At 36.2% G+C, this 19,230-nt stretch overlaps 1 protein-coding gene across 1 annotated transcript in view; it reads right to left on the bottom strand.

Moving 5' to 3' along the window:
* The window catches only part of KCNN2 (potassium calcium-activated channel subfamily N member 2), a 276,234-nt gene that overhangs the window by 250,900 nt on the left and 6,104 nt on the right, over positions 1–19,230 (bottom strand). The window lies entirely within an intron of this gene.

Here is a 19,230-nt window from a genome sequence, read left to right as displayed (position 1 = left end):
CTGATATTTTATTTTTTATACTTGAATTTTCAATGTAGATTATGTTATATACTGTGGATGTTACAGTCTATATGGACCTTCCCAAATAAAAGTTGACAGCAACTTTTATTAAACAAACCCTCCTTTACCCATCCAATTAAAAGTTAATTGTTATTTACTAACTTCCTATGTGCAATTGAATAAATGTTGGAATGTTTTAGGTTTCACTAGTCTATTTATTTAGATCTTGTATAAACAGAACAGTGTTTGTTGTTGTTATTGTTTTAGTACTTGGGATTGAACCCAGGAAGACTCTACCACTGCACTACACCCCCAGCCCTTTCTTTCTTATTTTTGAGATAGTTTTTCGCTAAGTTGCCCAGGCTAGTCTCAAACTTGTAATTTTTCTGCTTGAGTCTCCACAGTCACTGGAATTATAGGCATGCACCGCTATGCCCAGCAGACCAATGCTTTGATATAATAACTTGGCACAAAATTTAACTTTTGTTAAAGCACAATCATTTTTCATATTTATTCAAGATGTTTTGGCTACACTTAAATACTTATTATATAAATTATTTGAAATAATCTTTACCTATTCCAAAAGAAATCCATTGGAATACTGAGTGGAATTATATGAAGCTATATAAAAAGGATTGCTATTTTTTTGTGACAACAGAGTTTATCTATGCATTTACTTGGTGCTTGAGTCTCATTTAAGTACTTTTGTAGTATCTTGTATTTTTCATATATAACCTTACATCTAGGTGAATTATGATTTGTTTTACTTTGAATCAGGATGTATATGGACACACATAAATTTGTTACCCTAAATAACTTGTACAAATTAGATATTGCTAGTTTGCCCCAAAGTCATATATATATGATATATATATGATGTGTGTTGTGTTTTTAAAATTTAGTCACATTATTAAATCCCTGACTTAGCCTAAGAGTTTTTAATAAAGCTTCTTGAGATTATAGGTATGATTACATTATAAGCAAATAATTATTTTATTATTTTCAACTATTTTCACTGATTTTTGAAGGATTCATAAAAATATTTTGCCTAATTACATTAGCTAACATCTTGAAAATACTTTTGAATAATAACCATGATAATCAGGTATCTCTGAATCATTATTTTATTGAAAATAGTATTGATTTATAAAATACAATATTAACAGCTGATAATTATGTGACTAATTTTGTATGAGTAATTTCCTTCTATTCTTGTTTTGTAAGATTTTATGAGGAATGATAGATGAATTTCATAATTACCTCTATGGTACCTTATAATATAATTAAACAACTGCAATGTAAACATTTTTGGTAAAATCCATGTTGCATGTGATGTGCTAGAATGGAACTCTGTTGGTTCTCCCACCTGGGTTATTATTCTTTAAATATATGGCAATATTGGATTAGCCACTTAATCCATAAAATGGTTTTACATTTTATTTTTAATTTTTATATCAATATTCATAGTTTTCTTAGTGGGCACTATTTCTATAAGGTTTGAATAAAGTTATACAGGTTTCTCAAAATGGATTAGGAAGATTTTTAATTCCTTTTTCTATTCCTTGGATAATTTAAATAATACAGGAATTACTTTCTTCATGTCTAGTTAGAATTTAGCTGTAAAATTCACCTTAATTCTTTAAGAATTTTACATTCCAATTATTCTTTTTTAAATTTTTTTTAATTAAAAATCATAAATTTACGTAGGGCAATGTTGTTTGATTCATTCTGTCATTTTTTTCCCTCCTCCCACTCCTCCCACCCCTCTTTTCCCTCTATACAGTTCTTCCTTCCTCCATTCTTACCACCCTCCTTATCCCTAACCCTAAACCTAACCCTAACCCTAACGCTAACCCCTCCTACCCACCATTATATGTCCTCATCCACTTATCAACGAGATCATTCGTCCTTTAGTTTTTTGAGATTGGCTTATCTCACTTAGCATGATATCCTCCAATTTCATCCATTTGCCTGCAAATGCCATAATTTTATCATTCTTCATGGCAGAGTAATATTCCATTGTATATATATGCCACACTTTCTTTATCCATTCATCAACTGAAGGGCATCTAGGTTGGTTCCACAATCTGGCTATGGTGAATTGAGCAGCTATGAACATTGATGTGGCTGTATCTCTGTAGTATGCTGATTTTAAGTCCTTTGGGTAGAGGCCAAGGAGTGGGATAGCCAATGGAACCAATGGTGGTTCCATTCCAAGCTTTCTGAGGAATCTCCATACTGCTTTCCAGAGTGGCTGCACTAGTTTGCAACCCCACCAGCAATGTATGAGTGTACCTTTTTCCCCACATCCTTGCCAACACCTATTGTTGCTTCTGTTCTTGATAATCACCATTCTAATTGGGGTGAGATGAAATCTTAGGGTAGTTTTGATTTACATTTCTCTTATTACTAGAGATGTTGAACATTTTTTCATGTATCTGTTGATTGCTTGTAGATCTTCTTCTGTGAAGTGTCTGTTCATTTCCTTAGCCCATTTGTTGACTGGATTATTTGTATTCTTGGTGTAGAGTTTTTTGAGATTCTAATTATTCTTATGGTTATTGGTGTTTGGTATTTATAGTTTATAGTTCAAAGCCTTAACACCTGTAACATCAAATGAAGATCTCAGTAGTTTTCCTCAAGAGAACTGATAAAATAAATGAGAGAGAAGCACAAAATCTCACAGGAAAATGCTTAGAAAGATACCTCATTAACTAATACTGCAAAGAACCACGTTGGCACCTGGATGTGAGTAAGCATTGCGAGCAGCAGGACAAGGTGAAGGATCCAAACTGTAGGACACAGAAAAGCACCTTCATTTGCTCCCTTCCCAGGTGCTCCTTCAAGGAACAGAGGTAGCAAGAATCAAAATGGTCAAGCCCCATTTTGTTTTTTTTGTCCTCACATTGCTTCATCCCAGTTAGACTCCATTTTAAAACAAGATCAAGAAATAAATCTTTTCTTTTACAAAAGTGACTTTAAAAAAGAAAAGAAAAGAAAGAAACAACTCATGCCAAGATTAGCACTTAAAAATATTCCTCTAAATTTTTCAATAAACATCTCTGTGGTTTCTTTTTTCTTTTCTTTTTTTGTATCAGGAATTGAACCCAGAGACGCTAAACCATTTAGACACATCCCCAGTCCTTTTTTTTTATTTTTTATTTTTTTATTTCTTTATTTAGAGACAATCTTACTAAGTTGCTAGGGCCTTGCCAAGTTGCTGAGGCTGGCTTTGAACCTGCAATTCTGCCTCAGCCTCCCAACTCTGTGGTTTCTGTTCCTTGAACTGGTTAATGTCTCTTTCTTCTTATGGTCTTTGGTGGCCTTAAGTGCATGCTCTACCGCTAGTTTTTAATCCCTACTCCCAGCCTCTTTTGTTAGCTTTAAAAAAAAATTTGGTCATTGAAACATGTCCCCTAATGTCAGTCATTTCCTGCATCACTGAGTTCATAATTGTATCTCTGCTTTTCTAGCTGAACTATTTTCCCCAATTCTCCTTGCAGCAATTCACCCAGGCCCGGCATGGGATTCTTTCCTTCATGTTCTCACTGGGACGTTGAATCATCAGAAATTGCTGCTCAAAGAACCCACTAACTCAGCAGTGGCGTCTCCCAAAATGACTTAACTGCTTCTGATGCAATCTTTGAGCCTCTTCCTATCACCATCAACCTAAAAATTAAATCTGCTCCTGTTTCCAAAAGTGAACCACATTGAACATGCTGTTCTACCAAGAGCTGGGTTGCAGAACAGTAACTATATGGTAAAGGCATAATCATCAAGCTCAAAGATAAGTCATATCGAGGATCGTCAGGAATACTGATTGAACTGTGTTCTTCCTCTCAGCCAAACACTCAAAAATAGGCATGCACTTCATGTGCAAAGGGTCTTTCAGTATGCTCAGGTAGATAAGCTATGGGTTAGCGGAATTAAATTCTAAGCTATATTTGCTGCCTATAGTAGAATGCTAGAAATCTTTTTTTTTTTTAAACTGAATTTCAGTATAACGGAGACCAATAATCTATTTTTTACATCTTGTCTTTCTTCCTTAAACATAAGGCATTTGTAGTTCTTATGGAAAAATTGCACAGGTTCCAGAAAAAGAACAAAAAATCCACCTTTAAATCTCTTGAAAAGGATAACTTATAAGAGAATAACAAACCATCTTTCTTATTAAGTCTTTGCTAGTTAACCATATTTCACTTTTTCTCTGATCACTCTGCCCTTTTGCACTTGAATTACGTTTCCCGCACTTGGTAAATATGCTAGAGAAACTCGATATGTTCCGAATATTCAATATGTTCACCCATAAGTCCCAGCCTCCATTGCTGTTGAGGACATGTGGCTTGTTCTTGACAAATGGGCTGTGAGCTCAGGTGTCTCTTCTGTGCTGAGTCAATTAAAGGCTGGAATGCTTCCTCCGTCCATCTCTTCCTATGTTGCTACAACCTAGGAGACCATGGGGTGAGAGCACAGCATTATGAGATTGAGGTCCTTGAGTCCCTTGATGGAAGGGGGCTACTGCCAACCCCCTACAGGCCATACATGTGCTAGCAGTAAGCCTTTGTTGGCCATGCTACTTAGGGCTTTATAAGTTGCAGCTAGCAGCAGCTAGCATTAATACAATGCCTAACCATAGGACATTAGAAAGGAACCTGAGAAAGCACCTATTCCAGTGAATTCCTTACTTCTGACTGGGATTATCAAAGGAATACATGAAATCATGGAATTAGATATGAAAGTGAAGCTGGCCTGCTAGTAGTGTTGGTGGATCTCCTCTAGTCTCCATCTTCTCTCTTTTTCCTCTATCTTATCAGGTACCAGATAATCTCCACTGTAGGTACACAGAGTGAAGTCTCCACAGGACACAGTGTGAAAGACACTAATCTAGGCCAAATTCCTCAATTTGGAGAAGTTCCAAGAGCTTAAATGTCTTGCCTAAGTTCTTTCTGACATACACAGAGCAGAAAATGAACCTTCTCTCTTTCTCCCTCCGTCCCTCCCTCCCTTTCTCTGTCTCTGTGTGTGTGTGTGAGAGAGCTGTAACACACAGTGTGTATGTGTGTGTGTGTGTGTGTGGGTGCGCATATGTGAGAGATTTTTCTCAACCCACATCATGTGACAGAGATTTGAATCTACCAGATGTTAAGACTTTTGAGACAAAGAGTTGTGAACATGGTTTGTTGCTTTTCCCCTAGGACAAAAACACAAGGACACTGTCCACTTGTTGATGCTCAATGAATATTCACTGACTGGATATTGATAGCAGATACTTATAGCCATCTAAGGAACTAATAAACAATTCAAATGTGAATGAAAAGTCCTGCAGTCATACCAGAAATTTTCCTAGAGCTGAACAAGCACATACCTCTGTGACCCACACATTCCAAATGCTTAAGAATATATCTTCAAGATAAATACCTGCCCATGTACAGTGGAGCTCACATTCAAGAATATTTTTGGCAGTACTCTTTGCAATAGTTAGAACCTATTGTGAATAGTATTCTTTTGAGGGAGATTCAATGAATATGATGTGGTATATCTTACAGAAATTAAAATCAACAAACTATAATAATATATAAGATCATAGTAAGGTAATTCAGTGTTATGGTTTGGATATGAGGTATCTCCCCAAAGCTCCTCTTAATGCAGCAATATTCAGAGGAAAACAATTGGATTATAAGAGCTGTAACCTTATCAGTCTGTCCCAGTTTGAATGGACTGACTGAGTGGTAACCAAAGATAGGTGGAGTATGGCTGGAGGAGGTGGTTCCCTTGGGTTGTACCTGGAAGGGTACATCTTCCCTGTGGTCCTTCTGCCCCCCTTCGGTTCCTGATCCCACCATGAGTTGAGCAGTTTTCCAATACTGGGCACTTGTCCCATAATATGCTGTGAACCTTGGGCCCAGAGCAATGGAGTGGCTGTCTGTGGACTAAGACTTCTGAAACTGTGAGCCCCAAATAAACAACTTCTCTAAGTTGTTCTTGTCAGATATTTTGGTTATGGTGATGCAAAAGCTAACTAAAAGAAAAACTGGTCATTGCTATGAGTAAACAGCTCAGAAGCCTTTGGTGCTGGTTGGTAGGAGGAATTTTGAAAAGTTTATAGAGAAGCTGGAGAAGTTTTTGGATGTTGTAAGCAGAGTTTAACGGGTGATTCTGATGGGAGCTCAGAAGATCAGAATGCTAATAGGAATTTGAACTGAGCTCATGAGGTTTCAGAGGGAAATGAAAACTCCTGGGAATTGGGTTAGAGACCACTTGTATTATATTCTGGCAAAGAACTAGGCTACATTTCCCCCATGTCTTGAGGCTTTCTGTGAAGCTGAATTTAGACTTGATGGACTAATTAATCTGGTAGAGGAAATTTCAAGACTGCATAGCATTCAATCAATGGCATGGGTATTGCTGGTAGCTTTCAGCCAGGCTTACTGTGAGAATCCAGAGCAGAAAACAGAGCTAAAGTATTTTTAAAACTTGCAGTTGGATCAAAAAAGTTAATGTAAAGTAGGGCCAAGGAAGCTGTGCCTGTTGAAGAGATTATAGCCCTTAAAGGGATGCTCAGTACCTTGCACAGATACAATAGGAAAGATGATGTAAGGGCTTCAAGAGTTTGAAAGACTACACCCACTATGGGCTCAAGGGTGTAAAAAGGTAAATTCCTTTGAGAAGAGATCATGGTGGTTCCCTGCTTGGAAGGGTGAGGCCTAGAAAGTTGTTTCACAAGGCTGAGCCACCTGGGCACTGAGAAGCCATTGTGGTCTTGATTTAAAGGCACCTAGCTACTACTGCATGAGCTGGTGGAAGACTCTGAAATCATCTACATGGTGCTGTTCCTTCAGGAATACAGGATGCTAAAGTTAAAGTGTCATGGAAGACACTGAAATTTCAAAGAAAGATCTGGGGTAGACCAGGCAAAGTGTAGTAGGGTCAGAGTCCCTGTGGGCTGACCCTGAGAGGGTGATGCACGAAGCTGTGAAGGTAAAGCCAAAGCTGGAACAAAGACCAGGAATTAAGAAATGCCAGTAACATGAACTGTGTGCCAAGTAAAGCTGTAGAGAAACCCAGACTAGAAGAGAGCCCACGTGCACTAAAATCAGCAAAGTCAAAGGAACAGGGCTGCCCAAACCCTTTGGAAATAATGTCTTACATCTAAGTGGCCTAGATGCTGTATGCAGAGTTAAGGGCAGAGTTACCAAACCTATTTGCCCACTGGATTTAGGTCTTGCTTTGGCCCTATCCCTTCTTTCTATGCCCCTATAGCTCTCTTTTGCAAAGGGGATGTTTACTCTCTGCCACTGTATATTGGAAATACGTAACTAGTACTTTTGATTTTGGCTTTTGATTTTTGCAGGGGCTCACAGCAAAGAGTTTGCTGTGAGTCTGGGAGAACACTTTGAACTTGGATTGTTGGGCAATGCTGAAACTGTTAAGACTGGAACTCTTGGATACAAATCTAATGCATTTTGCATCGTGAGGTGGGCATGAACTTGGGGGAGCCAGGGATGGAATATTCTGGTTTGGATATGCAGTGTCTCTCTAAAGTTTCTGTTCATGTAGCAATATTTGGAAGTAAAATGATTAGATATTGAGAGTCTAATCTAATCAGTCCATCCCAGTTTGAATGGACCATGTGAGGGATAACTATAGGCAGGTGGGGCATGTCTGGAGGAGGTGGATCACTGGAGGTGGGCTCTGGAAGGATGAACCTTCCCTGTGGTCCTCCCTTCCCCTTTTCTGCTTCCTGATCTAACCATAAACAGAGCAGCTCTCCTATACTAGGCACTTTCTGCATGATGTGCTGTGTCATCTTAGGCCCAGGCAATGGAATCAGGCATTTATGGACTGAGACCTTTGAAACCCTAAGCCCCAAATGAAGTTCTCCTCCCCTAAGTTGTTCTTGTCAGGTATTTTGGTCAGAGTGATGCAAAAGCTAACTAAAACATCCTATGAAAAATTTCTAAAAGATGATACATAGCATAATATTCTCCTTCCTGAAGTTAAATAAAACAAGTACATATATATATATATATGAGTGTATAAATATGTATTCATAATACATATACAAGCAATGAATATATATTTCACATACAGAAAAGAAAACAGATTGATGATAAACACATAATTCAGAATGCTATTTGGCATGGATAAAAAGAAACAGCAGGATGGGAAGAAGAGCATATGGCTAGAAGACAATCATTAGTTCCAAGATCTTAGCTTTTACTTTAGGATCTGGGTTCATGAGTGTTTATTACTTTTTACATAGATGGACAGATATAAGGATAGAAGATAGGAAAATATATATAGATCAACAATAAGCATGTGACTTGAACCTACGATTATGATTAATTCAATTATGGGTCTGTGGTATAATGAGAAAAGTAATGTTGAATAACACAAATTGGCTTTCTTCTCCTTCCATAACCGTAGCAACTGTATACTTAGCTACTCTTGATTTAAATACTGCAGTGAAAACTAGCTAATATTTAATATCATTAGAAGTATTTAAAAAAAGTAATCAACTATTCTAGAAGAACTAAAGAGTGCAATGTACATCATGCCCAATTTAAGATAATGACTGAACTACTGTGCCCAAAGGAGAAGAAAAACATGTATGATACACTCAATTACAGGCATTTACATAAAAGTGTACTTCAATATCCTCACACAAAGGGGTGGATATAATAAGACCAGAATAGTTTCAGTTTATATTGCTTTTACATGCATCCCATTTCTCACTTCACAACCACCAAATTATGTGAGATACAAAAAAGCTAGCACAACATACTTTCACTGACAAGTTTTCTACTATGACCAGCTGGGTGATCTTGAGCAAACCATTCAATTAGTTTTTATACTGTTTCCTCATGAGTTCTCTGGAGCATGAGAAAATGAATGAAAATATTAGAAAAGCATTTGATGCTTAATACTTATCCATTAAGTATTGGCAGAATTTTAATATCAAATGGATAACAAGGAAAAGGAAATTGTTGTGATGCATAGTGGTATTTCAAGCAAGCTATCCTGTATTAACACAGATTTAAGCCCACTAAAAACAAAGAGTTAAGGCCTGGTGCAGTGGTGCATATCTATGATCCCAGCAATATGGGAGACTGAGGCAGGAGGATTTCAAGTTTGAGGCCCTAAGCAAATTAGTGAAACTATGTCTCAAAAGACAACAAACAAACAAAAAGGTGGGGATTGGAGTTATGGCTCAATGGTAAAATACCCTGGGTTTAGTGCCCAGTGCCAAAAACAAACAACCAGCCAAATAGTTTAGCCTTACTCCTATCCCTCTCCCTAAATTTGTACAGCCAGACACATCAAGAAATAAAATATATATACATTGGTAATCTACAATATAGTTTGAAAAAGAAATTGGATTAGATTTTGGGACTATACATATAGCTTACCAATGTATATTTCTATTAAGTAATTATTGTTCATTTACATAATATTTTGAGTTTTCATAGTAATTATTTTGTTCTATTTGGCATTGCTTTAATGAAGGTAATGAATTTCATCTTCATTTTTTTTGTGCTAGAGCCCCATTAAAACATGTACTAAAATTAGGGAATTTTTAAACCATGGAAAGTTAATTGCATTAATTATCCTTTCTCACCCTCAACAGTTTCATAATGAAACTAAATACTGTATGCAATAATGAAGCAAAGGACAAGTTGGATTTGCATATTTTATAAACATGTTCAGGAGAGTAACTGTGCTACTTTGCTTGGAATGGTGGTTAGGTTAATCATCTGTTTATGAAAGAGAAAACCCACCCAATTTCCTTGAGGAAGGAAGGGGCTAAGAAAGGTGACCTTGGAGTGATGTGTTAGGTGTCCTCCTTTGCACTTAGGTGGTAAGAATGAAAAAACAAAGCTTTCAAAAGACTGTGGTCACAGAAAAGTTACCTGCAAAGTTGGTAAGTAGTTTTCCCTTGACCCATGACCGGTTAAATAAGACATGAATGTTTAATTTACTGAGTGCTGCTAATGGAGACAGATTGGGAAAAATTCTTTTTAAGATTTAGTTCATGAAACATCCTGGGCTTGCTTCATGAAATGAAGACTATCTTTAAAAAGAGCGAAATAAGGGTTTCCCTTTGACCAACAGTTGTTCCCTCCCTAAGTCAGTTCAGGGAGGCCTACTACCCTCCAGATGGGCAGTCATCCTGCTTGCTCCCAGGATGCTACCCGGTTAGGGTGAGCAGACTGCGGCCCTTGGTCACTCTTCCTCACTCCCCTCTCCTCCACCTCTAACCCTTCCACGTACACTGAGACTTCGGATCCTTGACAACTGTGAAGGAAGCAGCACAGTAAAATTTTGGAGAAGTGATTCTTCAAACAGTGTCTTATTGGCTGAAAAAAAATCTATGAAGAAAGAAAAAGTCCAATTCATCTTGAATCTGTTTTGTTTGATATACTGCATTATTTAATATAACAGGGATTACAAGGCCCCGGGGAGCAATGAAAAATGGCACCTGAGCAAAGCAGAATATATTCTCTGAAATTCTAAGAGAATCTTAGACGTGGACTCTGTGCATGCCTTACTCTCAGTGCATTCAGTGCTTCTGAGGAGAAAACTTCCCATCATACACATGAACAAAGAGCAAGACCAAGGTCCATCTTACTCTGTGAGATCAGACCAATGCTGACCTTAACATGGAGAACGAGAGAGGAAAAATTAAATGGAACCTAGGAAAAGCATTGTCAAGTATGGGAAAGATTCAGAAATGTCTCCAAATAATCTAGAATAGGATTCAGAAGAAAACTTCCAGGAACTATTTGACATTCTCAATAAAGTTCAAGAGTCAGGATTACTATGGAATAAAAGTAAACTGTTGGCCAGCACAGTTGAATGTGGCGTGAAGAGAGAGGAATGTTGGCAGCCTTGGCGCTTGTCCACAGGGTCTCCCTATGTTGCTTAGGGCCTTGCTAAGGTACTGAGGCTGGCCTCCAACTTGTAATCCTCCTGCCTCAGTCTCTCAAGTCACTGGAATTGCGGTGCTGGAGATGGAACCCAGGGCTTTGCACATGCAAGGCAAGTACCCTACCACTGAGTTGCATCCCCACCCCAGAGACCTTCTGGTCTAATCAGTCCTTTCCCTGATGATGCTGCCTTTGTCACAGAGCAAGATGTATTCACAAGTCTTCCATGGATTTGTGTGTCTTCTGTGCCAGCACCATATTTTCTTACATGTTATCACACCGTAATCAATCCCACACACAGACAATATAATACAAAAGTAATATATGTTTAATGCAAAAATTTTTTTTAATATTTACAGAGTTGAAAGAAAGTAAAAATTACCCACTACAGATGAACTATTAATATTCTGGCATGTAGCTTTATATTCTGCATACACTATATTTACAATTCATATTCATATACATACACGCATGTATGCACAAGCAATATATATGTATATATACTTTTTGCATATGTGTCATTAAAGAAAACAAAGCAAAAATAGGGTCTTGCTTTACCTTGTCTTTTGTATCTATCTTTTTATATTTAGTATTATTAGGAATATCTTTCCAGGCTACTTAATGTTCTTCTGAATCATCAGTTTTAAAGGCTCCATGATATTGTTTTTATGATTGTACATGATTTATGTAACCATTTTCTATGTTGAAATTTTGAATCGTTCCATTTTTCACTCTTAGAAGCCTGACTTAAAAGTGAATTTCCAAAATAAAAAGGTAAATTTATAAATAACTACTTGACAAAGAAGTCAAATGAATGAGATAAGAATGGATCGCTACAAAACAAACAAGCAAAAATGCTCTAAGTTAAAATTCACTCTGTAGGCTACAGCAATGTTATGGTTGAGATGTGAGGTAGCCCCCCCAAAACTCCTGTGTTAATGAAGGAATGTTTGGTGATCAGATTATGAGAGCTGTAACTAATCAGTGCATTCCAGTTTGAATGACTGGATGATGACTGTAGGCAGGTGGGACCTGGCTAGGGCATGCCTTGGAATGGTTGTTCTTCCTGTGGCCCTTCCCCTCTCCCCATCTCTCTCTCTCTCTCTCTTTCTTTCTCTCAATCTCTCTCCTCACTGCCATGAACTGAGCACCTGTCCTCCACCATGCCCTTTAGCCATGTTTTTCTGCCTCCCCTCCCCTGAGGTCCACAGTTATGGTGTCTAGTAACCATGATCTGAACCTCTGAAACCATGAGCTAAAATACACTTTAACTCTCCTAAGTTCTTGTCAGGTCTTTTGGCCAGAGCAATGAAAAGCCAACTAAAAGAAGCAGGAAAAATCAAATATAATAAGTCATTGAAGTATATGAAAGATTTGAGAGCCTTCTTAGAACTAAGAAGAATGGGGTGAAATTAAAATGTGTAAGAACAGATGAGTGATATAGAGAATGAAGAAGAGACTAAATACGCTGACAGGTAGTTTTCTTAAAGACGAGAGGAATCAGTAGCAAAACCATCAAAGCAAACTCAATATTTTTGCACAAGTTAAACTTTCATTGTATTCTCCCTGTGCTTAATCATGACTGATTAAAATACTCTTATTGGTAAAATTGAAAACTAAAATAACTAAAAAAATCACTCTGGTATTTTTGAACTATAAGGATAACTATAAAAATCCACATCTCTTCAGGGAAAAGAAAGTAGCCCACACATGGTCCAAACCAGACTATCTCCAGATTTTTTTGCTGTCCCATGTAACAAGGAGCCCAGGGAGAAATATTCAGAAGAGAGGATTATGGCCCAATTTCTAAAAACCCATTATAGCTGTTTTTCATGAATCAAGACAGAAATATGTCTTCAGGTATATGAGTGATCAGAATATATAGTATTTTCATGCTAACATACATGAAGACATACTCCAATTGACAGAAAGAAAGAGGATATTCAAGGATTCAAATTGCCTATCACAAACAAAACACAACAAAACAAAAAGAAAAGTGTAAGCAGTAAAACCAGTTTGAAAGGGCCGGAGATAAAAATAATTTTGTATTTGATAGGCAAATCAAATAGAATGTAAAAAAATTACTTCTAAAATGGATAATATGCATCTTTTTCCTTGAAAAGCACCTTCCTGCTTTATGATTCGCACTAGTAATCAGTCACAGATTTATTTCTCCACTGAGTTCTTATGAAAACTCCACATTCTTTTGAACACAGTACTTTGGGGCGTCATTATCAACTGATTAGAAGTGGCCTTTAGGATAAAACTATTTGACAACATAAAATTAAAGTACAAGACTTTTAACCTAGAGAAGATAATTCGATGAGAGTTCTTTAAAATTCAAAAGTGATGACCTAAAGATGACAATAGAGGAGATTTGGAAAAGCTTTTGGTTAAGTCTGTTTATTGTGAAGTATTCATTATTATGAGTACAGTTACATGTCCTCACAAATACATAAAAGACCTGCCATAGATAGGAAGTCACAAGCCTGGAGCACATGAGGACAGACTGGAAGGCAATATGCACATTCTGAGAGATTATTGATGGTTACCAGTGACTAGTTTGCACTTTTTATTTTCAGAATTTAGAGAGGAAGAAAAGGAAGTACTGCACACTTTCATGTGGACCATTTATTTTTGTAATTTTCATAACACTAATTTAGAATTTAATTTAGTATAATAACATGTAAATAGGATTGATGATATCATCTGGTTCTATTTCCAACTCAGACTAGACTATTAATTCTCTATTCAATGGAGTTTCTTGTCTTTTTTAAAAATTTTATTTTTACAGACTGCATTTTGATTCATTGTACACAAATGGGGTACATCTTTTCATTTCTATGGTTGTGCACAATGTAGATTCATGCCATTCATGTAATCATACATGTACATAGGTAATGATGTCTGTCTCATTCCATCATTTTTCATACCTACCCTACTCCCTCTCATTTCTCTCTACATAATCTAAAGTTCCTCCATTCTTCTTTCACCCCACTGGGGGGTGAGTCTCTTGTCTTGATAAACTATTTCTATATGCAATCTTCTATTTCAACTCAAAACAATAAAAAGTGTGGCTAAATCACAAATTCTCAAGCCTAAAATACGGAGTATAATGATAATGAGATCACTATATTTTTATAATATTATTTGTATTTGGACTATAAGTATAAAAGTTTAAAAAAATGAAATTGAAAGATTAAATGTGCATTTTTATCATTTTAGTTGACACATTAAAATTGTACATATTCATGGGGCACCATGTAGTTTAGATACACATCATAGTCAAATCAGATTAAACGTATCTATTTCCTGAAACATTTATAATCTCTTTGTGGTGAAAACATTCAAAATCCTTTTTTTCTAGTTTTTTTTTTAAACAGACAGCAGTACATAAACATTATCTATAGTAACCGAACACTGCAACAAAACATCAGAACTTATTTGTCTAAGCTAACTGTGTGTGTCAATTGACCATTCACTATCTCTCCTCCCTATTCTTTTTAATCTCTGGAAACCACCATTCTAGTCTCAATCTCTTAGATCAACTTTTTTAGATTTCACATGAGTGAAATATGAGATATTTGTCCTTCTGTCACTGACTTATTTCACTTCACATAATGACCTCCAGTTGCATCCATGTTTCACAAATGACAGCAACTGAACATATTCCACTGTGTATATGTACCATATTTTCTTTATCCATTCACCAGCTGGTAGACACTTACACTGTTTCCATTTGACTACTGTGAATAGTGCCACAATAAACATGGGAGTGCAGGTGTCTCCTCTACATACTGATTTCATTTCCTTTGAATAGATGCCTAGTAGTGGTATTGCTGGATCACATTGTTATTCTATTTTTAATTTTTTGAAGAACCTCCATACTGTTTTTCATATTGGCTGTGCTGACATTCACACACAAGTGTGTAAGGGTTCACTTTTCTCTCTGTTCTCACCAGCACTTGCTATTTTTTATATTTTTGATAAGAGCCATTCTAACTAGAATATTGCTTAATATTGGTTTTGATTTTCACTTCTCCGATGATTAATGAAGTGCAGCATTTTTTCATGTACCTGTTGGCCATTTGTATATCTTTTGTGAATGTCTACTTAGGTACGGTGTCCACTTTTCAAAAATTTTTTTTTGATTCATTGTACACAAATGGGGTACAACTGTTGTTTCTCTAGTTGTACCCAAAATAGTCGCACCATTTGTGAATCGTACATGTACATAGGGTAATGATGTTTGTCTCATTCTGTTATTTTTCCTTCCCCCCACCCCTCCCCACCTTTCTTTTTCCTCTATACAATCCATCTTTCCTCCATTCTTGCCTCCCTCCCACCCCCCATTATGTATCACCATCCGCTTATCAGAGAGATCATTTGGTCTTTGGCTTTTTGGGATTGACTTATCTCATTTTTTAAAACAGGATTTATCTTTAGCACTTTGTGATTGAGTCATTTCAGCTTTTTATATATTCCAGATATTAACCCCAATCAGAATGACAGTATGCAAATATAAAAGTGTATTTTTAACTGAACTCAATACTTTGATTTAAACTAATTTTTGCCACATCAGGTGCTAAGAGGCTTGAATTCAGTTGTCCTACAGACCTAACTGTAGTAGCCTGATGCCAAGTAGGAGGTTTTAATAGGAAACAAGGCATTCCATGAGAAGACAGAAACTGAAGAGGACAGAAGTGATTAAGTCATCTGGTGATGAACATGACTCTGGAGTATCCGTCTTTTGTAATTATATAAAGTTCAGCCAACTAGCTTAGCCTAAATTCTTGATTGTCAGTTTTTAAACCATAACTGGAACATTTTACTTATACTTGGATTAGAAAAGTCTTAGAGATTCAAGATGATAGATTAGAGGAAGGCTGCATTCTTAGATGCTCCCTGGCTTGGGATTCACGCAGTGGGAGTACTGCGTCTCAGCAAGGTTCATTTTTAAGTAAATTGCTTAAAAATATGCATGAATAATCAGTGCAAAAAGAAAAAAAAATAAGAGAGAGAAGAGAAGAAAAGAAAACACAGTCTTAGAAATAGAAGACTAAAAAAATTTGACCATGGTGGCCACGACCTACAATACATAACTGACCACAGTCACGCCTACCATCATAGGAAGATACCTAAAAACAGACTAAAACCGTTTCCCCAGGTAACTTTAAAAAACAGGAGATCACTGCTCCTTGGGTTTATCATTGTCAGTATCTCTTAGAAATGAAAAATCCTACTTTAGCTCTAAACTTACCCTTCACAATCCTAGCTCATAAATAAATACCATTAAAGAATCAAATTAATTGCCAGTCTATCTCAAAATAATGCAATCTCTCAGTTTTAAGTCAAACTCTTTAACTTCTATTAATGTGCTTGGACCATTCATCACTTTTAAGTCTATCTACTGCAACAATTTGATGTATCTAATATTCTATTAGGCATGTCTATATAATTTGCTTGGCATTCAATCCAAGCAAAAAGAGAAAGGGATTTGTTAGGTATGTTGCAGCTGGGAGGACAGTGCAGACTCAAGTTCATTTCCAAGACCCAGTCCTCTCTCTGACTCTTCCCATACCCTTGTCCCAGGCTCTAAAATGAGGACTTATTTCACTCTATCTCATTCTCATCAGATTATTATATTTTCAAAGGTCCTATCACTTCTACACATCTTATTAGCACTATAATACTAATTATATTTTTTCAATAATTAAACTTGAACAAAACAAGGTTAATTTTGCTTTCCTTTTGCATTCATAAATGTCATATATAAGATTTATAAGAAACAGGGGGTATTGCAATACTATAACTTCAACTATACTACAAAGCAATAGTAACAAAAACAGCATGGTATTGGCACCAAAATAGACAGATAGATCAATGGTACAGAATAGAGGACACAGACACAAACCCAAATAAATACAATTTTCTCATATTAGACAAATGTGCCAAAAATATGCAATGGAGAAAAGATAGCCTCTTCAACAAATGGTGCTGGGAAAACTGGAAATCCATATGCAACAGAATGAAACTAAACCCCTATCTCTCACCCTGCACAAAACTCAACTCAAAATGGATCAAGGACCTCGGAATCAGACCAGAGACCCTGCATCTTATAGAAGAAAAAGTAGGTCCAAATCTTCAACTTGTTGGCTTAGGATCAGACTTCCTTAACAGGACTCCCATAGCACAAGAAATAAAAGCAAGAATCAATAACTGGGATAGATTCAAACTAAAACGCTTTCTCTCAGCAAAGGAAACTCTCAGCAATGTGAAGAGAGAGCCTACAGAGTGGGAGAATATCTTTGCCACTCATACTTCAGATAGAGCACTAATTTCCAGAATCTATAAAGAACTCAAAAAACTCTACACCAAGAATACAAATAATCCAATCAACAAATGGGCTAAGGATATGAACAGACACTTCACAGAAGAAGATGTACAAGCAATCAACAGATATATGAAAAAATGTTCACCATCTTTAGTAATAACAGAAATGCAAATCAAAACTACCCTAAGATTCCATCTCACCCCAATTAGAATGGCGATTACCAAGAATACAAGCAACAATAGGTGTTGGTGAGGATGTGGGGAGAAAGGTACACTCATACATTGCTGGTGGGGCTGCAAATTAGTGCAGCCACTCTGGAAAGCAGTGTGGAGATTCCTTAGAAAACTTGGAATGGACCCACCATTTGACCCAGCTATCTCACTCCTCGGCCTATATCCAAAAGACTTAAAATCAGCATACTACAGAGATACAGCCACATCAATGTTCATAGCTGCTCAATTCACAATAGCCAGACTGTGGAACCAACCTAGATGTCCTTCAATGGATAAAGAAACTGTGGTATATATATATATGTATATATATATATATATATATATATATATATACACACACAATGGAATATTACTCAGCTATAAATAATAAAATTATGGCATTTGCAGTCAAATGGATAAAACTGGAGAATATCATGCTAAGTGAGATAAGCCAATCTCAAAAATCCAAAAGATGAATGATCTCACTGATAAGCGGATGATGACACGGGGGTCATCATAATGGGGGGGTGGGAGGGGGCAAGAATGGAGGAAGGAGGGACTGTATAGATGGAAAAGAGGGGTGGGAGGGGTGGGCGGGAAGGAAAAAATAACAGAATGGATCAAACCTCATTACCCTATGTGAATGTATGATTATGCAAATGTTACTCCATGTACAAACAGAAACAACATGTATCCCATTTGTTTACAATAAAAATAAATTTAAAAAAGATTTATATATGAATTAGTTACATAGTAATTAGTTGCTCACCTATATCTGTCCTAAACCAAATGGTCACAAACATAATTTTTTTTTCTTTTAGTACTGGGAATTGAACCCAGGAACATTGTACCTCTTTGCTACATTCCAGGGAACTTCCTTTTAAAATTTTATTTTGAAATAGGGTCTTACTAAATTGCCCAGGCAGGCCTGCAACTTGTGATCATCCTACATCAGTCTCCCAAATATCTGGGATTAGAGGTGTGTGCCAATGCACCTGTCACAAATAGAATATTTTAAGAAAAAAACTTTTGCAGTCTTAAAACATTGAAAAAAAGATTTTATGAACTTACATGAGAAACACAAAAGGACACAAAACAGTTAACATAAAGATAAAAGCAACAATGTTTTAGGAAAAAGAAGAGATAACTATGCAAGTGAGGATATAATTGCTTTATCTGAATACTAAATTAAATTGAGAGCTCTTAGACAACAAATGCAAAAAAGGAAATGCAAAAAGAGATTCCACAGGTTTTACTAAATGATACAAGAGAACAAGCTAGATACATTTCCAGAAATTAAAATTCTAGAGAGAAATTTAACAGGGAATAATATATGAAAATAAGCAATGAATAATAACGGAAAATATCTTCACCTGACAGTCTGAAAAAGGATACAATTCATTTTCATAAATTTCATAATCATAAATTTTTGGTTTATTCTATCATTTAATTTAATCTAAATAATCCATATTGCTTGACTAATTGAGAAAATTATTAATTCCTCTTTGAACTAATTAATTTTATTGTTATATTAAAAATCAACCCATTCTAATGTTCTTAAAACATTAGAAGTACTATAGAATAGATCATGAAAATGATAACTTATTGATGTTAGTCTTTTATGTTTGAAAGCAAAAACTCAAAACACTAGCAAAGAGAAAACAAAAAATGACAAATTTTATGGGTAATAAACCCACAATATGAATCTTACATAAATCCAAGACATTTTTTTAAAAATTCATGTGCAATCGGTAAT

Source organism: Sciurus vulgaris (assembly GCF_902686455.1).
Source record: "Sciurus vulgaris genome assembly, chromosome: 6".
NCBI classification, from domain to species: domain Eukaryota; kingdom Metazoa; phylum Chordata; class Mammalia; order Rodentia; family Sciuridae; genus Sciurus; species Sciurus vulgaris.
Note: the sequence above shows the minus strand (reverse complement) of the source record. Positions and strands in the feature narration are given on the sequence as shown.